The following is a 24459-nucleotide window of genomic DNA, read 5'->3' as shown; positions in this document are numbered from 1 at the left end:
ATTGGAAAAGATCAGACTCAGGCTGCAGGGACTAGACAGGAGGGCTCAAGGCCTCCTGTTTCAGGCCCCCCATGGGAAACAGCGGAAGCCGCTTGAAGGAGGGCTTTTGGCTGCCCTTGGACGCTTCTCAGTTCCTTCTGGGCACTCAGGGCCAGCACAGACAGGCCATGAAGGCTGTAAATTATAGCTTCATCTGCCCCCTCCTTCCTGTTCTCCGAGGCCTTCATCAGAGTCCCTTGCTATAAAAAATTGAAAGAACCTTGAGAAACCCCGTAATTTACTTAACTCTGACACACTGAGTTATGCTGGTTGTACTAAGATCTCTTCTGCCTCTCTCCACCCTTCACTCTGTCAGTCATTTCATATTACTATCTCATTTATTGCCACATAAGAAGAAAAATAAACATGATTAATTTAAGATTTAAGAGAAAAAATGTCAAATTATATTTGTGTATCAGTAGGGTAATAAAATGACAGTATTCCCACTGTTATCTGATATTGATTTGTCTATGTCTCCTCTCATCTTTTTGTCATGATTTGGCTTTTTTACACCTTTGTGCCAAAGGGATTCTTCTAAGTGGTATGAAAGAACTGTAGATGAGTATTACTGCAGGAACAGTAATAAACATACTAGTAGGTTTTGTTCCAGTGACACCAAATATTCTTATTCATTTATTGGGAGCTAATGACATTTAAACTAGGCAGTAGTGAACAGTGGGGTCCAAAGCAGCCTGTCCAGCCTCAAGTCAGGCTCAGCTGATGAAATCATTCCTTTTACACATTACAGCTGGAAATGGATAACATAAATCAAGTGCTAAGGTAACCACTTAAACCTTAGTGAGCCCTAGCAGGGCTTCCTCCAACATCAATCTGTGTAGTCTTTTAATATGTAGAAAATACTTTGTAATTTTTTTCTGTTCTGAACTATTTTAACTATTTCAGTGCTGTCCTTAGCCCTACATAAATGCTCTCCTTTTTCTCATCCTTCAGATAATTCACATAATCCTCTTTGGGGAGAAACAGTTAAATGATTCTTAGCTCCACCATGGCTTGAATTTAAAGTTCTCTTATTATTGTGAACATGGTTTGCACCTGGATACGCTCCAGATTTTCCAAGGGCATCCTAGCTCCTTACCTCCATTTGTTCCTTTATTTATTTTAACACTAAAGACAAAAATTGGTGTGTGCATTCTGGAATGAAATGGATAATGCCCTGCAGTCTCCTTTTTTCCCCAAAAATATCTACACATTTCCATTGATCTCTGCAGGGCTGAAGTCAATTGGATGGACAATGTTTCTAAAGATTCCTTGTGTCATGTACACACTCTCGTGTAAAGTTCTTGTAAACAAACTGGTGCTTGTTTCCTGGTTAAGTCAGGTAAGCTAGTACAGTTCAGCTGAATATTCAGACTGCAAAAAAGCATGCAAGTTACATGTATGAATCGAAATGAAAACTATCCCAATCCCAGTTGCTGCATTACATCAGCAGCCTTTGAGCTTTGATGTCCTGAGACTGCTCTGCTAACTTAAAAGCAAAGCATCGCTTGCCCTGAGCCAGGGAATTTTCATATGGACACTTATGTGTGCTAGATTTGTGCAGAGTTGAATTTGCAGTAAACAGGCATTCTTAGAAATTAAGTTGATCCTAAGATGCTCGCTACAGGTTTTTGTTTTTAATGAAATGAAAACTGTAATTACCAGCACCATCATTCTGTGCATGGGGGAGGATAAGGGATATGAACAGGGCATTGTGAAATGCTGTTAAGAGATAGGAAGTGTGAGGAGCAAAAGAGATGTTGGAAAATATACACTAGGAGCCTAAAGTGAGAAAAGGAGGTAAGTAGATGAGATACAGAAGCACAGACATCTCACATGTATTTAAGTCCGTATTTTGACCTTTAAAAGGTGTCACTCAGGGTGAATATTTGCAAAGGTAAGCTGAAGCTGCACAAGCATAGTCTCTTTAAAAATCTTAAAGGTTTCAAAACCAGTCTTTTGCACGGGTGCTCACTAGTTATTTTCACATGGTTAGATTGCCAATATTACCTTTTGAAATCAGCACCCATGAATGCCGTTATAGAGACAAATAGTGTATACAAGATCTGAAAAAAATATTTTCTTATAATCTGTTTCTTTCATTTAATTTTTTCTTTGCAGTTTGTTATATGGTGTTACTTCCATGAATGTGGAAATATTAGTATTAAATTAACGTACTCCTATAGCAGACACCTTCTAGCTGATTAACATGTTGAGAAACACATGATACAATGTCATGCTGCTAAATATTTCTTCCTACATTAGCTCTCCAAAGGCAAAACCAGATAAAATCATTGTAGCAGCATCAGGACTACTGAAATTTAGTTCCCTACATAGTTTTGCTGGAAGTGACTTAAACACTCTGTCACTAGTTATTTTCACCTCACAAGACTGACATATAATTCTTTTACTCTAGCTCCTATAAATGCTGCTATTAGGGGCAAACAGGGAGCTAGCAGGCTGTGCAAACACTGACCGGCCAGCCAGCTGGTGCCTCATGGCTGCTGGCCTTGCCAAACAAGAAGGGTCAGGACTGAGTTTTCCCCTGTTACTCCTAGCAGGGGACACAGTAGAATCTGTATATCCATTTGCAGAGGCTATAAGGGCCATTAGAAATCTACTTATTTTTATTTGTTCCCTACTCTGTCATTTGATGGTGCTGATCCTGGATACTGTAGCAGTAATTTTTGTCCAGCTGTAAAATAGGTGTTGATTACATCTCATATATACTCCTGGTAGCTTTTTGCATGGAACTGACTCTTTGGCAAAATTGCAACTATGATAATTCAGAATGATTTCATACACACACGCTGCATTTTCCACACTAGCAGGTGTTCAGCAGTGCCATTTCCTTAATGCCAGTGTAGTATCAATACTTGCTAGTTACATACACATACATATACATTTAGGTATTTTAAAATACCAGAAAATGTGATGCATTATTTCCTTCTTAACCTGGATGGAGAAGTTACAATATGAGTTTCCGGGGGGGGAAAAAGGCTTTTCAATGTTTTAGAAATAGCAGAGGCAGGACTGGTAGAAACTACCTGTGCCCTTAAGGTCAGTTTTCCATTATTAAAACTTCACATGCTATGGAAGCTTGGTGCAGAAGGCTTGACAGTTTTATGCTTAGTTTGCTTTGGACTGATCTAAGAACTCCAATTTTCTCATATTTGAAAATCCACTCTCAGATCTCAGAATGACTTTGAGACAATATTAAAGTCCCCAGGGGAGGCTTCCTGAAAGTGCTGAGCTGACTTCCCTGTTCTCCATTTACTATTCCAACAAGTACTGATTAGAAAGGGACTTGTGTGCCATGATGCAGTCACTGTCTGTAGAGATTTACTCACACAAACACACCTTACAGAAAAAGAATATTCAGGCTACTTGCAGCATTATGCATTCAAAATTTCAGTGCAGCTTTTTTATTCGCAGGTGCTGCCAGGCAGACTTACTGGGGCAATGGAGGGGAATAAGAGAATGGTGAGTTCCCAAATAATAGCAGTCTGCAACAGTTGCAGCGTGCTACTGTTCACAGTGCAGCTGCTCAGCTGTGCGATACCACACAGGTACTTTCCTCTTCTGCCTTCAATTATTTCTGAGTCTTAAATGCTCTTAAATGTTACTCAGCCTCTTCCTTCCTACTTTAGTTGCCATTGTCAGAATGTTTCCTAAGAAGGCATAAATACATGCCAGTAAGGACAGAAAGCCAAGGAGCACTGGAGAAAGTCAGTGCTGGCACATCACTTTCTGCAAGGGCTAAACGCACCCGGAGCTGGCCCCAAGCCATTTGTTTCCTCTTGAAGAATAAAAACAAGCAAACACTGCAAAACCTCAGGCTCTCCCTTTATTCCTTTTCTCTTTTGGGGCAACAACCACTTCTCTCATTAAAAGGATGGGAACTCCTACAGTGCTTACATGCACCTGTGAAGGCTAATTTTCCTCTTCTCTCATTTAGTTCTTTCCCTTTTATATTGCTTATGAGATCTCCAGGGCTCATGCTGCATCTGTGTCTTGTCTGTACACATGGAGTTCTCTTCTAATAAAAAAGGTACCACATTATGTAGTCACTTGTCAGATAGGGCTGTACTTTAATTATTAGTATAAACCAGAATTTTATTTGGTGTATAGTGAAAAGATCATACTTCGAAATTAACTATGATGCTAAGTAAACTAATAAATTCATAGATTTCCTAAGAATGAAGCCTAGAAACTTAATGAAAAGGGCCAACACCAGAGAAATTACTTTTTACATTTTGATTAAATCTATTTGAACTCTGACAAGGAAAATGCAATATATATTGAGGGAAGAATCCAATAGAATAACATTGATTTTGCATCATATATTAAAACTAAAAAATAGAAAATGTGGAAAAAATTATTTTCAGGTTAAATTATTGGCTGAAGAACAATAATCCTGAGAACTCCAAGGAATTCATCGCCCCCACACCTTAAAAAAAAAAAAAAAGAAGAAAGAGCAAGAGAAAAAAATGCTAAGTAATTATAAAGGAAGCATTACTGTGTGAGAACATGTAAAAAGAATACATTCTAGTATTGAAAACATGATACCTTATATTTATATGAGAGTACATAATAGAATTAATGTGTATTTTTACAGTAGTTGTTACATTCTAGAATCCCATTATTAAGTATTTCCCTCAACTACTGAGAAAGTACATAAACATGTAAACTAAATTTTTCTGAAATCATCCTCCTGGCTCCTTGAGTTTGCAGACAAACAAATACATATAATCATATGTGAGTATTCTGAAAGTCAAAGAGAGTCTAATTGTCTATGAATGTACATGACAACAAAATTATCTCTAATGCTTTTTCTTCTGACATTCCCTACAAAAAACAGGTTGAAAGAATACTAAGTTTGTGAAGTTATGCTTAGAATTCCAGAAATTCCAGAATCAAACTTTAATAGTAGAGCTGCCTCAGTAGCTCGTCTACTATGCCAAAAAGCAGGGCTGGGGATAGAGGGACACCTCCACACCCCATCATTTATAATCACCATAATGTCTTTGCTATTCATATCACCAGCACCATGCAATGTCAGCATCCTGGAGCTAAGGGCAACATACAGCAAAATATTACCATGTACAAAAATTTGGTATTTTATTTTCTTCTTTTACTATCCTTGACATTATACCTGCTACAACATTTTCTGCCAAGGTTCCTCCCATTAAAAAACATTAGACGTGTTGCTGATGAGGCAATTTATTTCTTGTCTGCTTTTAGGCTTTTCTTTAGAACATACTCTCTCCATCCTCTTACAGGCCTCTTTATTTTGATTTGCAGCAACTGGTATCTTCAAGCTGCTTTTTCTCCTCTTACCAGGATTTTGCTCTCAAATACCCAGTGAGTAATGGTGAGCGGGGGGGAATCAGTCAAGTGCCTTATGACTCTGCTAGTCTGCATTCTTGCTTTGCCAGGATGAAAGGTTTACGTGCACAACACCATAAGCCATGTGTAGGCTGGGACCTGCATGGGTTTCAGCCTTCAGGAGGGACAGTGAATACCTCTTGTGACAACTAAATCTTCCGTGAGCTGCATGGGCACTCCCCAGTATGCAAGCCAGGACTGTAGCTTCTGCTTTTGGTAGATACTGCATAGTTGCTTTTGCAACATTTATGTTTCTGTGTGGATATAACTGAAAATGTCTTTCCTTCAACCACAACTCCCTTTCCATTGCCTGGACAAGAGCTTCCCACAATTTCAGCCAAATTCCTTCCCTTCTGTCTACAGTGAGACTACGTCTGTATAAACCTGTAAAAGTTGAGGGCTTTTGGATGGCATGCTAAAGCTGCTTTTTGACTCTCTGCAGCCACTGAACACAACTTGCAGGTTGTACTCTGTAAATGAGCATAGAGATAATAACAGTGCCTGATCCTTGATATCATGAAGCTCAGAGAGGAACTTTTTCATGAAGTTTCTGCTTTTATGTAGTGCCTTATAAACTTGTGTAATAATGATACAGTTACAGGTGAAGTTAAATATTCTTATCAAGGTGCAGAATACGAGGATCCAAATTTCTTGATCTTCTGTTGGCTCAGCATGTGATCCTGGAAAAATCATTACACTTCCTCATGCTTCTCTTTTGCTGTCTTCAAAAACCGTATTTGTTCTCCTTTGGGCGATAACATTGTATTTGAATAGACACTGAAGTTGGCAGTGAGCAACTTGCACAATCTAGATCTTACTGTTCCCCCTACATCTTGCCAAAAATAAAAGATAAAACATGCTACAGCTACTTGAAATAACTTCTAATTTATGATACATCCACTTAATCACGGTCATTTTAAAATGTGTTTATCTAAAACCTTACATGAAATTCTGTAGAAGGGATGCCTAAATTCAGAAGTTATACCCTTGTTTTTCTTAAAATTGAAGGAAAGTAAGACTGCATTCTTATCACATATATTGCATTTAATATCTTGTGAAATATGGTCCAAGTACTGTAGTGCAATGGGATTTCTGTGATTCACAAAGATTAAGAAAATACCTCAGCCACCATGACAGTTACTTAATGCTCAAAAGCACCAATATGCAATAAATACAAGGCCTGAAACAAGAATTGGAGATCAGAGAGAATGTTGGGGTAGCTCACACAACTGGAGTGCTGCAATGGGCAGATGCAGGGTCTGTAGGAAGGACAGGCTGAGAAGGTGAGGTGGGGTCACCATCATTTATGTGAAAGGGCAATGGGGGATGCATGGATCTCTGCCTTGGGGTAGATGAGGTGGCTGGGAATTTATGGATAAGGATTAGTGGGCATAACCTATTGTTAGGAAAAGTGTTTAAGAGAGGTAAGGAAAGTTGACTCTTATGAGGGATGCAGGGAGAAAGAGAAAGATTTCTACAGGTACATCAGCAGGAAAATGAAGACTAGGGAATATGTGGGCCCACTGCTGTAAGGAACATGGGAAAGGACAAGGTAGACAATGCCTTCTTCATCTCAGTCACCTCAGAGATAAAGCAATCCCAGGTCACTAAGATCAGTGGGAAAGACCAGTGTAAGGAATACTTATGGAGGAGGATCAGGTCAGAGAACATTTAAACAGACTGAATATTCATACCTCAACAAGACCTGACAGGTTGCACCCATGAGTACTGAAGGAGCTGGCACATGTCATTGTGAGGCCACTCTCAAGTATCTGACCATCCTTACCTCAATCCCACAGAAGGTGACTGTGAACAAATAATCCAGGACACCATTGCCAGAAATTTTGAGGAAAAGAAGGTGACTGGGAATAGTCAGCATGGATTTATGAAGGGTAAATCATGTGTGACCACCCTGATAACCTTGGTGGATGAGTGGGAAGTAGTGGCTGTGTTTATCTCAACTTCAGCAAGGGTTTTGACACTGTCATCTGTAACATCCTCAGACAAATTGATGAGGCATGGACTATGAAAATGGAAGTGGAGTAAAAACTGGCTGAACTGTCAGGCCCAAATGATTGTGGTCACTGGTACAAAGTCCAGGTGGTGTGGAGTGGTCACTACTGGTATGCTACAGGGATTGAGACTGAGTCCAGTGTTGTTTAATGATTTCATGAATGACCTAGGGATGGTGGAACAAGAGTGCAACCTTAGCAAACTTGCAGATGATACAAAACTGAGATGAGTGCTGCTATTCAGAGGGACCCGGGCAGGCTGGAGAAATGGGCCAACAGAAACATCATGACATTCAAGAAAAGAAAATAACAAGTCCTGCACCTGGGGAGAAATAACCTCCCACACCAGCACAGGCTGAGGCCCAACTAGCGGGAAAGCAGATTTGACGAAAAACACCTAAAGGTCCTGGATGATAAGTAGACCATGAGCCAGCAACGTGCTCTTGCAGAAAAGATCAACAGCCTCCTGGGCTGCATTACAAAGAGTGTTGCCAGCAAGTGGGGCAATGTCATCCTTCTCTGCTCAGCGCTGGTGAGAAACATCTGGAGTGTTGTGTGCAGTCATGGGCTCTCCAGTGCAAGAGAGACATGGACGTACTGGAGTGAGTCCTGAAAAGGGCTGCAAAGATGATTAAGAGAGTGAAGCATCTCTCATACAAGGAAAGAGAGCTGGGAGTCTTTAGTTTGCAGAAGACAAGGCTCATGGAGATCTTATCAATGTATATAAATACCCAATCGGCAGACTAAAGAAGATGAACCCAGACTCCTCTCAGTGGTCCCCAGTAATAGGAGAAGCAGCAATGGGCACAAATCAAAATACACAAAATTCCATTTAAACAGAAGAAGAACCTTTTTTCACTGTGAGGCTGGTTGACCATGGGAACAGGTTGCTCAGAGAAGCTGTGAAGTCTCCATCCCTGGAAATAGTCAAACTTGACTGGACACAGACTTGAGCAACCTGCTGTGGCTGACCTGTTCTGGGCAGGGCTGGAACTGGGCACCCTCCAGAGGTGCCAGGTGGCCTTGATGCTTCTACAGTTCTGGGCATGGAACCTCAGTGAGACCTGATAGTAGCAGAGTGCAGTTGCAGGAACAAGAATTGGCCATGCTGTGCCAGTGCCAATATGTTCTCAGTAAGGAGAAACAGGATCTGAAATTCGTATTTAGAAAATATCAGAAGCATGTGGAATACAGTTTTGTAGTCTTTCGTTTTATACATTATGTGCTTTGAGCAAACTCATGAAGCACTTGGGGAAAAAAAATGGGTTTACCGTGAAGAGGGATGATACCAGAATTTCTTTCTGTCTCTGTCTTCCCATGGCAGTCTGAGCCACTTTTCTTGACTGTTCACTTTTTGCCTTGAGTTTTGGTCTTTGCCTTTCCTAGTTGCTGTAGCAGGGGACACGGTGCCCAGGCCTCCCCTGTGCTGGCTTGCCTGCTGTGCTGCCACCCCATGCTCCTGCCCAGCACTCACATGGCCAGCAGCCCAGTGAGGGGGCTTTGCACACTCAGGATGTCCCTGCTTACCCTGGTCCACAGGTACCCACGTGGCTGGTACCACTCTGCTGCAGATCCCCTTCTGAGGAAGCTCATGTGATGGTCTCAGCAGGGAAGGAGTTCACAGACATGTTTGTCAAAGCACTGGAGCCTGCTTCACACCTAGGGTGATGAGCCAAGGTTATATATAGAGCAGGCTGCTGGCAGCACCCGCACTTGCCCTGTTATCAAGCTCTTGGAAATATTACTTCTGCTCTTCCTGCCTCATCTTGCTTTCAACAAGCACCAGTTTTGTCACAGTCAGGCAGCCTAAGTCTCCCACCCAACCTCCTGGGGCAGCCCTTTTGGTTAGTCACAGCCACCCTTGCTTGACCACCGCTGCTGGAACAGACATGTCTGCCTCCGTTTCACAGCCCTGAAGCCACCACCAATGGGCCATGTCAGCAACTTCACCTGCTCCCCACCTCCACAAACAAACCCATGCCTGTCTTGCTGGGGTGCAGATCAGAGCCAGCAAGGAGCAGCAAAGGCTCCTGCAAAGGCCGATGTGCCCAAAGCCACCCCCATCTCGGGCAGGTTGTTGTAATCCACATATTTGCAAGGCAGCCTATAAGCCTGTGGTTTGGACACAAAGCAGTCACGCTAGCTCTGAGTACTATGTAGGATCAGCCTCCAGGAGAGGTATCACAGGGCTGTGAAAATAATCTGAGAAGCCCCACAAAGCCTCAGTCAAGTAAATGGGACTTTGCCTGTGTGGAAGGGGCCATGCACTTTTGAGTCTTCCTCACGCTTGTAATTTTGGATGCTACCAAAAAGAAAAAATAAATCCCAAAATAGCAACAGATTTTAAGCTTTAGTATGTAACAGGTTTTGAGTTTGACAGATTTGATTATACAAATCAGGAAAGAAATTAAAATACACACAAGAGGCTTGAATAAATGTTTTCTCTAGGCTCACTGCAATAGGGGGGAAAAGTGTCATGCAAAACTAGTCATATTTATGCCAAAAGCACGCCACAACACCCTTGATTGTATACCACAACTCCCACTACAAATTTGTATTTTCATAACATTGTATATGTTTGGCTAACTGACTCAATATACAAAGCGTTAAATCACAATCAAAGGCTGTTGTTTACAAATGCCAAGCCTACCAAAAGACCATGGACTGGTCTACTCTAGCCCACCTAGTGATGAAGTATCCCCATTTCACTTCAACAAAGAAGCCAAATCTATGTAAATGAATGGATGTTTTAATTTATAATTGTATGCTGAATTTAAATCAAGATCTACTAGGCATATGTTCTTGAGGGTGGATAGTTGTATTAGAGAAGCTCTGTATTAGATTTTTAAAATTCATCTGCAAAATTACCCACTTATGGAATAGGTAGTACAGTTCTCACAAGGAGTACTGTGTGTTGCATCCTCAAAAACCATTTATTTATTACTTCAGCCGTCTGAACCTTTTTCTTCTAGAAAGGGCAGTGCTCACTTGGTCTTCACAGCAGTTACAAAGTCCAGCCACAGTCTGGTGAAGGCACTAGCACTGCAGGACACCAGAGTGCAGAAAGTGAAAATTAGTTATTTTATCATTTGTCACTGTCTGGAGTGGATTGATTTAAACAGAACAGATCAAGGGGATAATTCCATCCAACTCAAAGACTTTTCTGCCATGGTCTTTTGAGCCTAAGGGAGAAATTTTAATGCCTCATGTGTGGCCACATAGCCAAACACCTTCTCTGGTGTCTGTACAAAATCCAGCAGAATGATTTTTGCGGAAACTGTTTAAACGACTGTCTTAACTCTAGTTAAACATCTACAAATCCTGAACTCGGTCATCAAAGGAATTTCTTCCAGGATTAGGGCTGGAGATTTTTGTAATTTTCCTAAAGAAACGTGGATTCTCAGTGGCTGGTATAATCTCAGATTTAGCATGGCAACCAAACAAGTCTGAATTTGTCTATTTAAAATACAATGTGGCTTAACATATGCCTACTCAGTGCTTTTCACATTTGTTACATCACATACTGAAGAATGATGAATTTCTTTTATACTGGATTATTTTCACTCATACAGGTAAAGCTGCTCTAAGAATATACCTTAATACAATTTTAAAAATCAATACCTATACTTCTGTGTATGATACTGTTTTATTACGAACTCAGCGTAACCGAACTGTAAGACTTTAAATACTGATTAACATGTCAAGCTTCTAAATTAATTATGGATATGCCGACTACAGCATTTTAGTTCATATCAACAGTGCATTGTCAAGGCAAATCTCTTATCACCCCTACTTATGTGCTTTGATTCTCTTCATGTATGCAAACTTCACGTGTCTTTTAAAGTCATCTTTCCAATGCAACCAAACTGGAAGATGCATTCTATGAGTGCATGATATATTTCAGCTGCTAATGTGGCTGCAAGAGCCTCAACTTAGTGAGTGGGCTGCACCCCCTTAAGTCCTCCAGTCTACAGCAAGGTCAAAGGTAGCAGCAGAAAGCTCTCAGTATGTATAGCTTATGCCACATCCTGGAGTGCTTTTCGTGCACAAAAAAGGCCAGGTGTCAGCAGTTTTACATTTGCTCTTTCCAGTCAACCTTTATGGTCAGTTCTTGCCATCTTATTCCTTCCTCATCCTTGAAAATTATGGAATTGTCCATGTCTTCTGTGTCCTGGAATTGTCAACAGGGTGACACATGGGAAAATACAGGGAATCTAGGAAAGTGGGCTTCTTGTAAAACTGCGTGAACAGAGAGCTCACCAGGAGGATACCAAACTGATGGTCCACCAGTGATCATCTCATCAACCACTGATGAGAGAACCAGCACCTAGGATAAAACATAATTTACGAAGATGAAGTAATTTCCATGTGGAAAATATATAAACTTATCTTCGTCAGAACCCAGGACTTCCAGAGCACCATAGCAGTACTGTCCACATGACAGAGGGCCTAGTCAACCACGAGGTGGGTGCACTACTGAGCCTCCTGCCCAGCAAAGCAGTGTGGACACTTGTTCCCACCCCCAAGGTCAAACATGCAGGCTGCACTGGTAGCTTAGTCAGTAGAGAAAAAGGAGTCTCAGTTCCTCAACTGTAGAGACTGATAGAGGAATCCTGGTGTTCCTGAATGAACAGCACAGACGTGTGGCCAGCATGTTGAGGGAAGTGATTCTCTCCCTCTACTCACAGACCCCATCTGGACTAGTGTCCAGCTCTGGAGTCCTCAGCACAGGAAAGATGTGGATCTGTTGGAGCTGATCCAGATGAAGGTCACAAAAACAATCAGAGGGATGGAACACCTCTCCTATGAGGAAAGGCTGAGAGAGTTGGGACTGTTCAGCCTCATGAAGACAAGGCTCTGGGGAGACTTTTTATTGGACTTCCAGTACTTAAAGGGGGGCTTATAAGATGAGAACAAAGTTTTTAGTAGGGCATGTAGCAATAGGGTAAGAGTACATGATTTTTAACTAAAAGAGGGTAGATTCAGACTTAGATATAAGGAAGACTTTTTACAATGATAGTGGTGAAACATGGGAACAGGTTGCCCAGGGACGTGGTAGATGCCCCATCCCTGGAAACATTCAAGGCCAGGCTAGATGGGGCTCTGAGTAACCTGATCAAGTTGAAGATGTCCCTGCTCATTGCAGGAGGGTTGGACTAGACGACCTTTAAAGGTCCCTTCCAACACAAACCATTCTACAATTCTGCGATTCTATGACATTCCAGGATGCCAACTGAAGAAGAAAAGCCATCATAAAAAAGCACATTCTGTCCATGCAAACAGCAAGGGACTGACCTCATGGTTCAAGCCAACCTCACCTAAGCCAAACCCCAAGATAATAGTAGGCATTTGGAGGAACGTGCATCACACACAGCTGGACTACAGGTATGCAGATCACTGCGCAAGAGGGGATGCCCACATCATGAGAGGTGCATAGGAAATACTCAAGAGACCAGTGAATCACTTGTTATGGCTATAAGATAGCACAAAGTAAGATGGTAACGTGTACTAGTATTTACCAAAAAGGTAAGTAACAAATAACTGATTTGCTTAAGCAGAATTGTGGGGTGGTCTGTGTATTTACTACAGTATCCAAAAGAGCCAGACAGTGTAGCCTCTAGATCAGCACTAAGTTGCCTATGCCTTAACATCTATACATACCTTCTTTGCTTTCTCCCCCTCATCATGACCATTCACAAGAACAGAAAAGACAGAGACCAATGGGATTAGACTTGAGAAAGTAGAAGGTCTTGTCTCTTCATATAGCAGTAGCCAGACAGTTGGCTCTTCTCGGTAAAAGATGTTGTGAATGTAAAGCTTATGCATGAGTTTAAAGGGAGACTGGACACATTTTTGGAAAAGATTCTCTGAAGGTTATAAAAAGACAAATCACGCACAGTTCAGAAAATCCCTGAGCTGAAAATGGTCATAGGGTGTCAAAGTTAACAAGTGAAATGCATGTATATGCTTGTTCTTGCACTTCTCCAGGCATTAACCTATACTAATTGTGCCAGTAAGAATACTGGATTAGATGTACTCATGGTCTGAATCAGTTTGATTGCTCTCACACACTTTAACATTCTGTGTTGCCTTTACACTGCTTCATAAGATATATAGATACTGTGTTCTGCACGACATGGCTGATAGAAATGTCTGTTGTGGTTTGAGCCTGGTCGGCAGCCAACCACCCTGCAGCTGATCACCCCCACTCTTCCCTGCCCCCCACCTGGGAATGGGGGAGGGAATTGGAGGGGTAAAGGGAGACTCACAGGTTGAGATAGGAACAGTTTAATAATGGTAATAAAATGAGAACAATGACAGTAATAGAAAAATATAAACGGGCAATGCACAATGTAATTGCTCACCACCCGCTGACCAATCCCCAGCCCGTTCCCGGCCAGCAACCCCAAAATACCAAGATCCCACAATCGCAATCCCAGAAGCGAGAGAGAGAGAGAGAGAGAGAGAGAGCCCCTTCCCGACCACCCCTCCTCTATATAGTGAGCATGACGTTCCATGATATGGAATATTTCACTGGCCAGTTTGGGTCTGGTGCTCTGGCCGTGCTCTCTCCCTGCTTCTTGTGCACTTGCACACGGGCAGGACATGGGGACTCGGAGAGTCCTTGAAGTCTCGGTAGCAGCTGAAAACACCAGTGTGCTGTCAGCATTCTTCTCATACCAAACCCAGAGCTAAATCCAAAACACAGCACTCTTCTACTTCCTGAAAAAAAAAATTAACTCTATTTCAGCTCAAACCAGGACAATGCCTTATGGTATGTTTTGGATATGCTACAAATGACAGACTGTATCTGAAAAACTTTTGGAAATGTGAACAATCTATGAAGTGGACTTAACAAGAAATAAGCTCAGTTGTATGACACTACTATACAGACTAATTATGACCCTATAAGAAATATGCAAACTGTGTTAGATTTTGGATTTTTGAAAAGTCCTAAGGGATGGCCATATAATTCTGCTGAAGATCAAAAACTGAAAGCATTGCAAATCTAGTATCAGAAAAGAAGTAGTTCATAGGAATAGCCTTTCTTCCATTATCATTCTCAACATAAAAAAACGAAGTATTAATTCCTGCATATGAAGCCAATTCTTTTCAGAGGCGTTAAAGTCTTGATTCTGACAACAATAAGCGATACTTTTCAAAGTACATGAGCAATTTCTGTCCCACCCTGTTTTAGTTCACTGGTGAAAAACTTTGATTACATTCTGATTAATCCTTAACCACATAAGAAAGCATGCAATTATTTTGATATACAGTATATTCTGTGTCTAAATGTAAAATACAAGGCTTTTAACAATACAACCACTTTAATCAATAGTGATTTCATATTTCAATTTGGCAGGTTGTTTAATAATGTAATTAGTTACAGAAGTTCTATGAAGAGATTGAATGTTTTTACCGACTATCTTGCAATAAGTAGGTGTTGACAAGTTCAAACAAAGAGAGATCATCTATTCAAAAATTGAGATGTTTTTTGATAAAGATCAAATTGATAAAATTTTGAGATAAAAAAATGTAGAAATGTATTTGAAATTATTTAAAACAGAACTTCAGTTTCCATTAGGCCTTGACTAATCCAAGTGGCTACCTCCGCAAATTAATTTCATAGATGGAAGCATCAAAACATAGAACTGATTGAATAACTTCCCTATAACAAAAGTAGCTACTACCCTCTTTCTGACACAGCAAGTGATCACGTATTTATAGACTGAAATGCTGGTATAGACTAAAATATTCTGCAAATACACTGGTTCAAGGAAAGCAGTGTAGTGATATTTATACTTGTACGTTGCAAATTTCTGCCAGAGCCTGAATTAGGTTTGATTTGTTCTTCCTACACAGACAGACATAAAGTTCCATGATTTGAGAATGCAAATCAACAGCCCAGTGCTTTTATCTTTCAACTTTATAACATTTACCACAGCTCACCCTGTTCATCTTGCCAAGTAAATACACATGCAAGTGACAACTGACGCAACAGAAAGGACAGTATGGTATCAAAAAATAAAAACTTAAGACCAACACTTTCTTCAGCAACATGGATGAGATGAATATTGCTAAGCTTTACCATGGTATCGAGTCCCATTGCTTTGGCAACAATTTTCTGGTAAAGTTACTCAGTGTTCAACAGCCCTTTTTGCCCTTCATGTTGTTCATACGAAATTTAAAATTCAACGAAAATACAAATCCTCAAACCTTTCAATGTCCTACCAGCTAAATAAAACTACAGTGTTTGCTGGGTAGGTAGAATGAAAGATGATTATCAAAATATCATTTACCTTCAAATGAATGGAGTACTTAAATGCACGGTTATGTACTGTTATTAAATTTGAATGCTTATGGTCATGCCTCATCTCAGTGTTTCTGATTGACAAGGCTGCTGTTTCAAGTGAGAGTGTGATCCACTGAAGATCTCAGTTTAGCATCTCAGGAAGATTAGGTTCTGCAGAATGATGTAGTAAGACATAGCTTCTGCTGAAGAAGTGCAGAGCTTTATTAATTCAATATTTTTCTGTTATAGACTTAAAGCTCTGACAATTAAGGTTTTATTTTTTACTGTGTTTTGTAAATAATCGTTATGGCTATGATGGTTACATTGGGCCCTGAAAATGTCATTAAATCTATTCACGTTTTGAAAATGCTTCTGCGGTATGTATGAGCAATTTTGATCTGTTCTGGTAGGGCTAGGTATAGTGGAGTGGTTGTAGGGTATGTGAGCCAAATGTCAAGTGTGTATAGAAACAGGTATGAGAAAGATTGCAAGCTTGTTAAGCCATGTGTTGGCAAGAGAACATGTGAGGATACAGACCAGTACATAGGAAACGGTCATGAGCGAATTATGTGGTTTACATAGATTACAGGCAAGCATTGCTGGCTAGCCAGTCAGCAGCAGCTGTGCATAGGGCTGCAGGTTAGTAAAGGGCTGCAAATGGGGCTGCACTGGGACTAGAGACGCACCACAGTGGCCACTGGATGTGCGGGCACTGCAGGTAGCCAGCACACCACCTACACCTTCCACATCACCTGTCCCCTTGGTACGCACCTAGAACGAGCAGGTACACAAACTGCCAAGAGCTGCCGGCTCTCACAGCCCAGTGTCGGCACCATACCCACTGCCCCCCACCGCCCCCAAAGGGGCGGAGGCCCGGCGGGTGGACCCGGGGCAGCCACCGGGCGACCCTGGGCCTTGGCTGGGCCACAGCGCGGCCTCATGCCTCCGGGCCGGCGGAGCCCAGGGCGGGCAGGGCCAGCGCAGAGCCCCAGCGCGGCGGGCCCCGCCGCCCTCCCTCCCTCCCGCCTTAAAATGGCGGCAGCCGGACAGCTCCCCCACCGCCCGCGGCTCCTCGCTGCCATCTTCCGAGGGGACGCGGCGCAGGGCGCCTGTGAGAGACAGCGCTGGGAGGGGGAGCGCCGCCGCCGGGCCGGGCCGGGCCTCGCCTCGCCTCCCGCCCCTGCCATCCGGCGGCGGCTCCTGCGCCCACCGGCGGGCGCCTGTGCGGCCCCCTCCGCGGGCACGGCGCCGCAGCCCCGCCCGCCGGAACTGGCGTCATCACGGCCGCGGGCCCGGCCCAGGCAGCACCGGCGCGGCCACGCCCCTCGCCGTGGGCCGCGCGCCGCCGCTCCGCCGCGCCGCACCGCACCCCCCCCCCCCCCCCCCCCCGCGCCGCCGGTCCCCTCGCGGCACAAGAGCCGAGGCGGTGCCCGGTCGGGCTGAGAAATCCGGCGCTGCGCGTGCCAGCGTTGCCCGTTAGGGCAGGCCCCGCCTCTTCCGGGCCTCTCCGGCTGGGCCGCCGCCTCCTCCTCCCTCGCTCGCTCTCCCTTTTGTGAGTTATAGCAACCGTTGCCTTGTGAATCAAGCGCCATAGTCACCGTAGTCCTGGCGACTGTTACCCATCAACAACAACCGCTCCTCTCCTGCTCCTCCTCCTCCTGCTGCTGCTGCTCCTCACCCCCTTCCTCATCGTCACCCACAACAACAACAACAACAACAACAACAGCCTCCTCCAGCAGCAACGACAGCGGGAACGCCACCACAGCCCGCCTCAGCCCAGGTGAATATGCTTGTCGGGCGCACGCCGGCCCTCCCTCCGCGCTCCCTCCCCCTCCGCGCAGCATCCGGGCCGGGGCTGCTCCCTTGGGCTGCGCGGTTGGTTGCGGTGCAGCGAGGAGGGGGGTGGGACGTGGGTCGCCCTCGGGGGTCCCCCTCTTTCACCCGCCGCCTCTCCGCCTCCGTCCCTCTTCCTCGTCCTTCTCCCCGCCTCGCTGCCTCCCTCCGCCCGCCCCGGCTGCCCTGCCCCTGGGTGGGGGGCGCGTTCTCGAGAGGGGCGGTTGGGGTGGGGGTGTCCGCTGGGCGGGGAGGGCAGCCGGCCGCGGTGCGAGGTGAGGAGGAGGAGAGGCTGGGCGATGATGGGGACGGAGGCACGCTTCTGGGACCTCTCGGACAATCACTTGGACGCGGTGGGTATGCGTCTTACTTGGTCAGTCGTTTGCACGGATGGGGGGATGTAGAAACCTGGGAACGAGGCTCCGGCCACAGTCTGAGGTTACTTACTTTAAATCCCTGAAGGAACACGGGGGTGGGAGGAGGGATGCAGGCAGAGACGGATCCTGTAGTACACCAAAAGCGGGGGGTGTTTTTCCCCTTTCACTTGGAGGGGCCTTGTTCTGGTTTGGTGTGACTGATAAATGTTGCAGATTTTTGTGAACTTGCTATGTCTTTTAATGACACTTGTGCTAGCGATCGTATCAATCACTTTTCTGTGCTTTATGTAGCCATGTAATTTTTTCTTTTATTTATAATTAATGTTGCTGCTTATTTTACTGCAAGCTCTATTTTCTTTGTATTCTGAAGTGGGTTTTTTGTTTATTCAGTACCTCCACCCATACACACACATAGTAGCAGTGTTGTTTTTTTTTTTTTTCTTTCACTCTTTCTGCAGAGGATTGTTTTTAAAATGATGCTTTCATACTGCCAGTGTAGTATGGAGCAGTGCATGTGTAGATTTAGTTTATACATGTGGAGAGAATCCATTTCAGTTTTCTTAAGCTCCACAGTGAAGGAAATTCAAGATACTGCATGCAAGTTTGTATGCTGAACAGCAAAGAAAGGAGAGAACAAGAAATAGTATTAAAAAAAAGAAAAAAAAAAAAGCCTTTCTGGTTTTGTTATTACTACTGTATTTCAGGAGTACATTTGGGGAAGAGGCAAGGGGCAGCTTTTTACCTCTGAGGGACCTGTATTAGAAATTGTGTTATTAATGAGGATGTTTTGCTTTTTTTTTTTTAATTTATTCCAAACTGCTTATTTTCTTTATCATTAAGATCTAAAGATTTGTTCTGTCAGTGGCATCAAATCACACTTAAACTATTTTTAAAATTATTTAAATAAAGTGAATTTTTGGCATCTATCATGGCAATGAAATTCTCTTTAACATCTCCCTATGCAGTTGCACTCTACCCTTTGACTTGTCAAAATATGTGTCATTGTGGCAAGCCTTTTTCTTTTTGAAGCTTATTTATTACCTACTGCTTTATTTCATAAAATACCTAGGAAAAAAGTATGTTATTGCTTTTAATCTAGAATTTTAATTGTATGTAGACTTGTTCTATTTTTATGTTTGTAGAATCCTGTGTAAAATGCGGAGTTTCTCGTTACAATTTCAATAACAATATATTTGTCTCTTGTTGGAACTGCCAATGAGTGTGACGGGCAATTTTTCCAAGCAGCTGTCAACTACAAAACGTGCTAAGTAGTTATTGCATTGTTGATATTAATATTTCTTGAGCTAAGGCATATTGGATCTGTTTTTTTTTTTTTTTTTTAATGTATATTTCATGGGCCAACAGGAACTTAGAAAATAAATTATTCTGTGTATTGACAAAAGGTCTCTACATTGTTATCTTTTGTGATTTTACTCAAGATGAAACCACTGAGAGCCAGTTTTCTAGGTCCTGCTGTTAAATAAGTTCCAAAGGCATTAAGAATCTTCAGTGTGAGTTACAGTAGCGTATGGGCTATATGGCACATTCAAATTTTAATGTATTTGTATTGTTTTTGTTGGGTAGTTTGTGTGATTCATTGGTTGTGAAGTAATTTCTGGCATCTACTGTTGTTGAAAAGAGATGTCAGTTCTGCACCATGACTTTCTTGAGTAGCCCTGTTACAGTGGGACACAGTACTAGTCAGGATAGAATCCCTTCTGGGTGTTGAAATCTGTCATTGCAGAACATGTATCCAGACCACTGGTAGCCAAGTAGCAAAGAAAAGTACGCTACTTGACAAACTTTCTGTTTTAACTCTGTGAGGAGACATACAGATGTTTCTTAAAAATCAGATTAAAAGTACATGATTTTGTCTAAAACAAAGACCTTTTTTAGTACTATTTAGCCATGGGGTTTTTTTAAGCAGTGACTGCGATTTCAAAAATAACAATGCAGCCATAATCACCTTTTTTAATATTATGGACTTCACTGAGAAATGTATTGACTCTTTATTCTATCTGAAATACTGTAACAGTCACAGATGAGATCTGCATTATACATTCAGATTCCCTAATGCCTGCAGCTATCAAAATAGTTGGTGTTTGTGATATTAACCAGTGTTTGAAAATGAGGTGGCTTGTGATTTTCTTATTTTTTTTTAATTTGTTGGTTTTCGTGACTTAGTGTAACTATCTAATTGCGTTTCAGCATATCCTAATGAGCCTATCTGGATCATATGCTCAGGTGTGTGGTTAGCGAGCTAACCTACATTGTGCTACTGTGGAAAAACCGTTTCAGTAATGTTGTGTAGGTAAATGAAATGGGGATAAAAGGTACAATGCTGTTAAAGAGTTTCAAGGCAAGGTGCTTTATTTGATAATTAGGTTTGACTTTGTTAGCACTATCCCATTTCTTGTTCCCATCTGATATGGTAGTTTGTTAATCACAAAACTGTCTACAGAAATAAATACTGCTGTTTCTTTTAGTTTACTAAACTTTACATTGAGAAGGAAGAGTGTTACTGCTTTCTTCTCTTCTTACTTGAAATGTAAGCAAGCATCTAAAATGCAATAATCTTTTATCATTGCAGTTCTTTTTAGTGTTCTAGCTAGTGTCTCTGGTTTTCTCTCTTTACTTTGTCCTCTTATGAAAGGCTTCCTTCCCTCTTAAAATATTCTACATTAGTTGTATTTTTACCTGCAGTCCCCAAAAGCTTACCAGCTGCAGGTATTATCATGTGGAATAATTAATGAATATGCTTTTAAATATACAAGACATATGACTCTAAAGTCCTTTTTAAAAATTATTTCCAGTTGAAATGGTAAGTTGTGAATGCATCACAAATACAGGCAGAATAAAAAAATAAGCTTTCAGTGGTATTGTTGTGTCTTTGTAGTTGAGTTCCATTTCAAAAATCAAACTCTTTGTTAAATGAATGTATTAGAATACCAAAAGTAGGATGTTTTTAAATTATGAATGAAACTACTTTTTTTTTTTACTAAGAATGAGGGCTGAAAAATTAATGAAGCTTTTAAAATGAATAGGCTAATGTTTAAGATGATGTTTTTCTGTTAGCCACAAGTTTGTTGTTTATGTATTTCTAGTAAAGTTAGTTGTCAATCGTAACAGTACTTCCCTTTTCTCACAGATGATATGTATACCCGTATTCTGGAAATTCAAGAAGCAGTACATATACTGATTTGGTTAAATCTAGTTTGTTAGGGACAGATGGCTGGTTTAAACAGGTGTCACTTTCATTTCTTGTGCATTGTGTTGAGACTTCCAGAGGTTTACAAAAGAGCTGCCTATAGCAGGTGGTGATCTCTGCTTTTGTGATTAGCAAAATGTACTTTTGTAGGAAATTATTTTCCCAGTGACTAGTTGTGTCTTAATAGTTAACGTGTCATATCAGAGTTTGAAGTGTTCCATATAGTACAATCATGTTATTTTTAATTCCTCTAATTGGACTTTTAAAGGAGATGTGACTGTTTGAGTGTGAAATTTAGCAGTTTATGACTGTGTAGGACTAGCTGTAGTCCTAATAATTTTCATCCTTGCAAGATGAAGAGCAGATATATTGCTTGATGTTCCGTTTTGTTTCACTATACTTCTTACCTTTTTTTTTTCTTGAAGAATATTTAATTTTATATTTATTTTTTAATAAAAATGACATGTTATTAGGAACACGAGATTAGTTTCAAACTACTGTCCTTTTTTTTCTGGTACCCTTCTATACTGGTGTACTTGCAGTTTTTTTCCTTTTCTTTATTTTATTCTTCAATAGTTATAAATTCCTCCATTATAAACAATTTTAATAAGAAAGAATGAAATTGAATTTTGATTTCTAACAATTCTTAGGCATTTCTTGTTTCTAATGGCTCCTTTTTTAGTTTCTTCAATGTTGTCGTTTTTATAACAATGACTGGTGTTTATTCTTAGTTAGTTTCTTTCTACTAGATGCACCAGAGGGTGCTATACTATTTGAAATACAAAAGGAAAGGGAATCCTAAAAATTTTTTAATTGGAATACACTGATAATGTATATGGGATTTGAATAAATCTTACTGAAGTTTTTCTACTTTTTTCCGTGCATTGCAATATAGCAAATTTACTATTCTGTCAATATTATGCTAAAAACTGTTGAAGAAATGGGCTGTTCCATATCTGTCTATGTGTGTGTCTGTGTGTATATATACACACACTTAAATTATAATCTCTGTTCATTGAAAAAGAACAAATATTTATGTGTAAATTATGTCTGTATCGCATATAGATGAAGCAGTTTATACTTACGGAAGTAAATTATTGCTCATCTGAAAAGCCAAGTGAACTTACTGAGAGACGCATGCATTTTAGAGTGGTGCTTCTTGTATGTTACATTTTTCATTTATAAGTCTATAATCACTTATGTAATTATTTATAGCTGAATTATTTTTAAAAAATTAATTTCTCTATATATTTTTCTTTCTCACTAGAACTCTTCCTGCATGAAACTGAGGTTGAAGCTTACCTATTTACTTCTGAATTGAAAAAGACACAGGAGCTTTAGTTGATGAGGATAGGTATCTTTCTTCATCAATCATTAGTTTTGGGAAAGTAAAAAACAAACCAAAACAAAACCCCAACCCCACATCCCCCCAAACAAACAAATAAACCCCAGTATAAAAGGAATATCCTCTACATATTTGTGAATATCACAATGTTTCATTTAAAAAACTTCTGTATGGATATATGAACCTGGCAGATTAGAATTTCATTGCTGTAGTTTCTGTAATTTAATAATACCCTTTTTTCATACACTGTAAGACTAATAAGGCAATGATTTTTTTGTGCATGTGGATGGATAATGGTGTCTAGTTAAGTGTAGGTTCCCTTTGGAAGCATGTGAAAAAGTGCAGGCTGGAGCTGGGATACTACATCTTAAATTGATTGGTTTTGCATGCTACCTGTAGTTGTTTTTCCTGTTCCAGCATGGTAAGTTGTTTGTCTTTGGTCCCCTAACTTCAGATTTAGTGGCCTAAAATCAAGAGGTGATGGATGGACTATATTGTACATTGTATTTAATAGAGGAATTTCCTGTTTTACAGTGTTAAATTCAATGAGTCTTGGAAGTTTAAATTCTAGCAATTCAGACTTCCGCTGTCAATTACTAACTTATTTCTAACCTGTTTTACTTAAGTTCTTAGATGACATCCATAACAATGCTATAGGAACACCAAAGATTGTATATTAATCACTGTATTTGAGTGTACTTGTAACATTTGTGACTTTTATTCATGCATTAATGAGAGGAAAAAAATCTAGCACTATTTTTAAGTCATTTCATCTACCCATAGACCCTGAGTATTTTGAGTATACCTCAGCTTCTCAGACCTCTGAGTAAACAGTTTCTTTAGTTCTTTAATTTTGTTCTTACTGAAGTCTTACTTCAAATGAGTTTATAAGGTCTTTAAGGCAAGAACCATGTCTTTAGATTTTGTTCAGGCTTTGGATGCTGCTACTACAACTAATGACTCAAAGCTGTGTTTACTGTTTATCTGCCAAGTAAATGGTTTCTCTTTTCTCTTTTATTACCTCATAATAATTAATCTGTGTTTTCTCTTACATACCACCTCAGGGATGTTTTCTAAACACTTAGTGTAGTTAAATCATGCGACATTGCAAAGTAGAAACAGAAACAGGCAAATCTGTTAAAAGGTGCATTATGTCACTTTGCATGAGCCATTGAATCAGTTTATTCTCCTTCAGTTAAGGTGTTGTCTTTTCTTGTCTGATTACTTCTATTACAACACAGTTACTAAGTTTATAGATGGCTATTTATTCTGCTTCTGTGGAGCTAAAATTAAAAAATACATTTTTAGCTCCAATGAGCTAGTTCATGTCTGCTGAATTTTCAGGTGATGTGTTGTGTATTGTTTCTGGAATACCTTTGGCCTGATTTCTGACCCCTCGCCCCTTCCTCCCCTTTCCCTCCCCATAATGTACCTAAATCTGACAAGGAGAAGGGAGACCAGTCTTGCTTACCTTAATCTGACAGTGATATTGGATGTTTATAGGCTATTTGAAGGGTTTACTTGCTAGTGGATTAGATGACCAGGATTGTGAATTTGAGCTCATGTTTTTCAGTATTTATCCACATTATCCACAAAGCACTTACAAAAGTTGCTGTTGGTCTGTGTAGTTCCATCTAAACAAAATGAGATACTATCACCTGAGCTTTTTCTGCCTTATCTCTTGGTAGCATTCTGTGAACAGCTGAGTGCAGCTTGACAGTGTGAGTCTTAGATGAGCTGAACCACAAAACAATAGCTAGTATTTACTAAGGAGGACTAAGTCTACTCATTATAGTTAGGTGAAAGCAAAAGTAACAAAATAATTGCAGTTCTCTTGCCATTTGAAGGAGTGGTGATTGTCAGGGTTTCTGTCTTATGTTAAACATCTCATAAATTTGAAGATTCATCTTCTATTTAACTGCTGCAAAAAGTTTTCAGAATTCTCCATCTAGAGCCCTGACTTTTTT

At 40.9% G+C, this 24459-nt stretch overlaps 1 protein-coding gene across 3 annotated transcripts in view; it reads left to right on the top strand.

Annotated features, from left to right (window-relative positions):
* The first annotated feature begins 17301 nt into the window (after positions 1–17301).
* Positions 17302–24459, top strand: part of RFX3 (regulatory factor X3) — a 124914-nt gene continuing 117756 nt past the window's right edge. Inside the window, exon 1 of one of the 3 annotated variants that reach the window (XM_032989710.2) lies at positions 17302–17509. The gene's annotated coding sequence lies outside the window, so the exon portion shown is untranslated. Of the gene's footprint in view, positions 17510–17858; positions 17916–24459 lie in introns of those variants that run through there. The other 2 variants (XM_032989694.2, XM_042804821.1) reach the window with 2 other exon arrangements.

Source organism: Tyto alba, unplaced genomic scaffold (assembly GCF_018691265.1).
Source record: "Tyto alba isolate M040663 unplaced genomic scaffold, T.alba_DEE_v4.0 Super-Scaffold_42, whole genome shotgun sequence".
In the NCBI taxonomy this organism is placed as follows: Eukaryota; Metazoa; Chordata; class Aves; order Strigiformes; family Tytonidae; genus Tyto; species Tyto alba.
The sequence above is the reverse complement of the archived record's forward strand: the minus strand, read 5'-3'. Positions and strand labels throughout refer to the sequence as shown.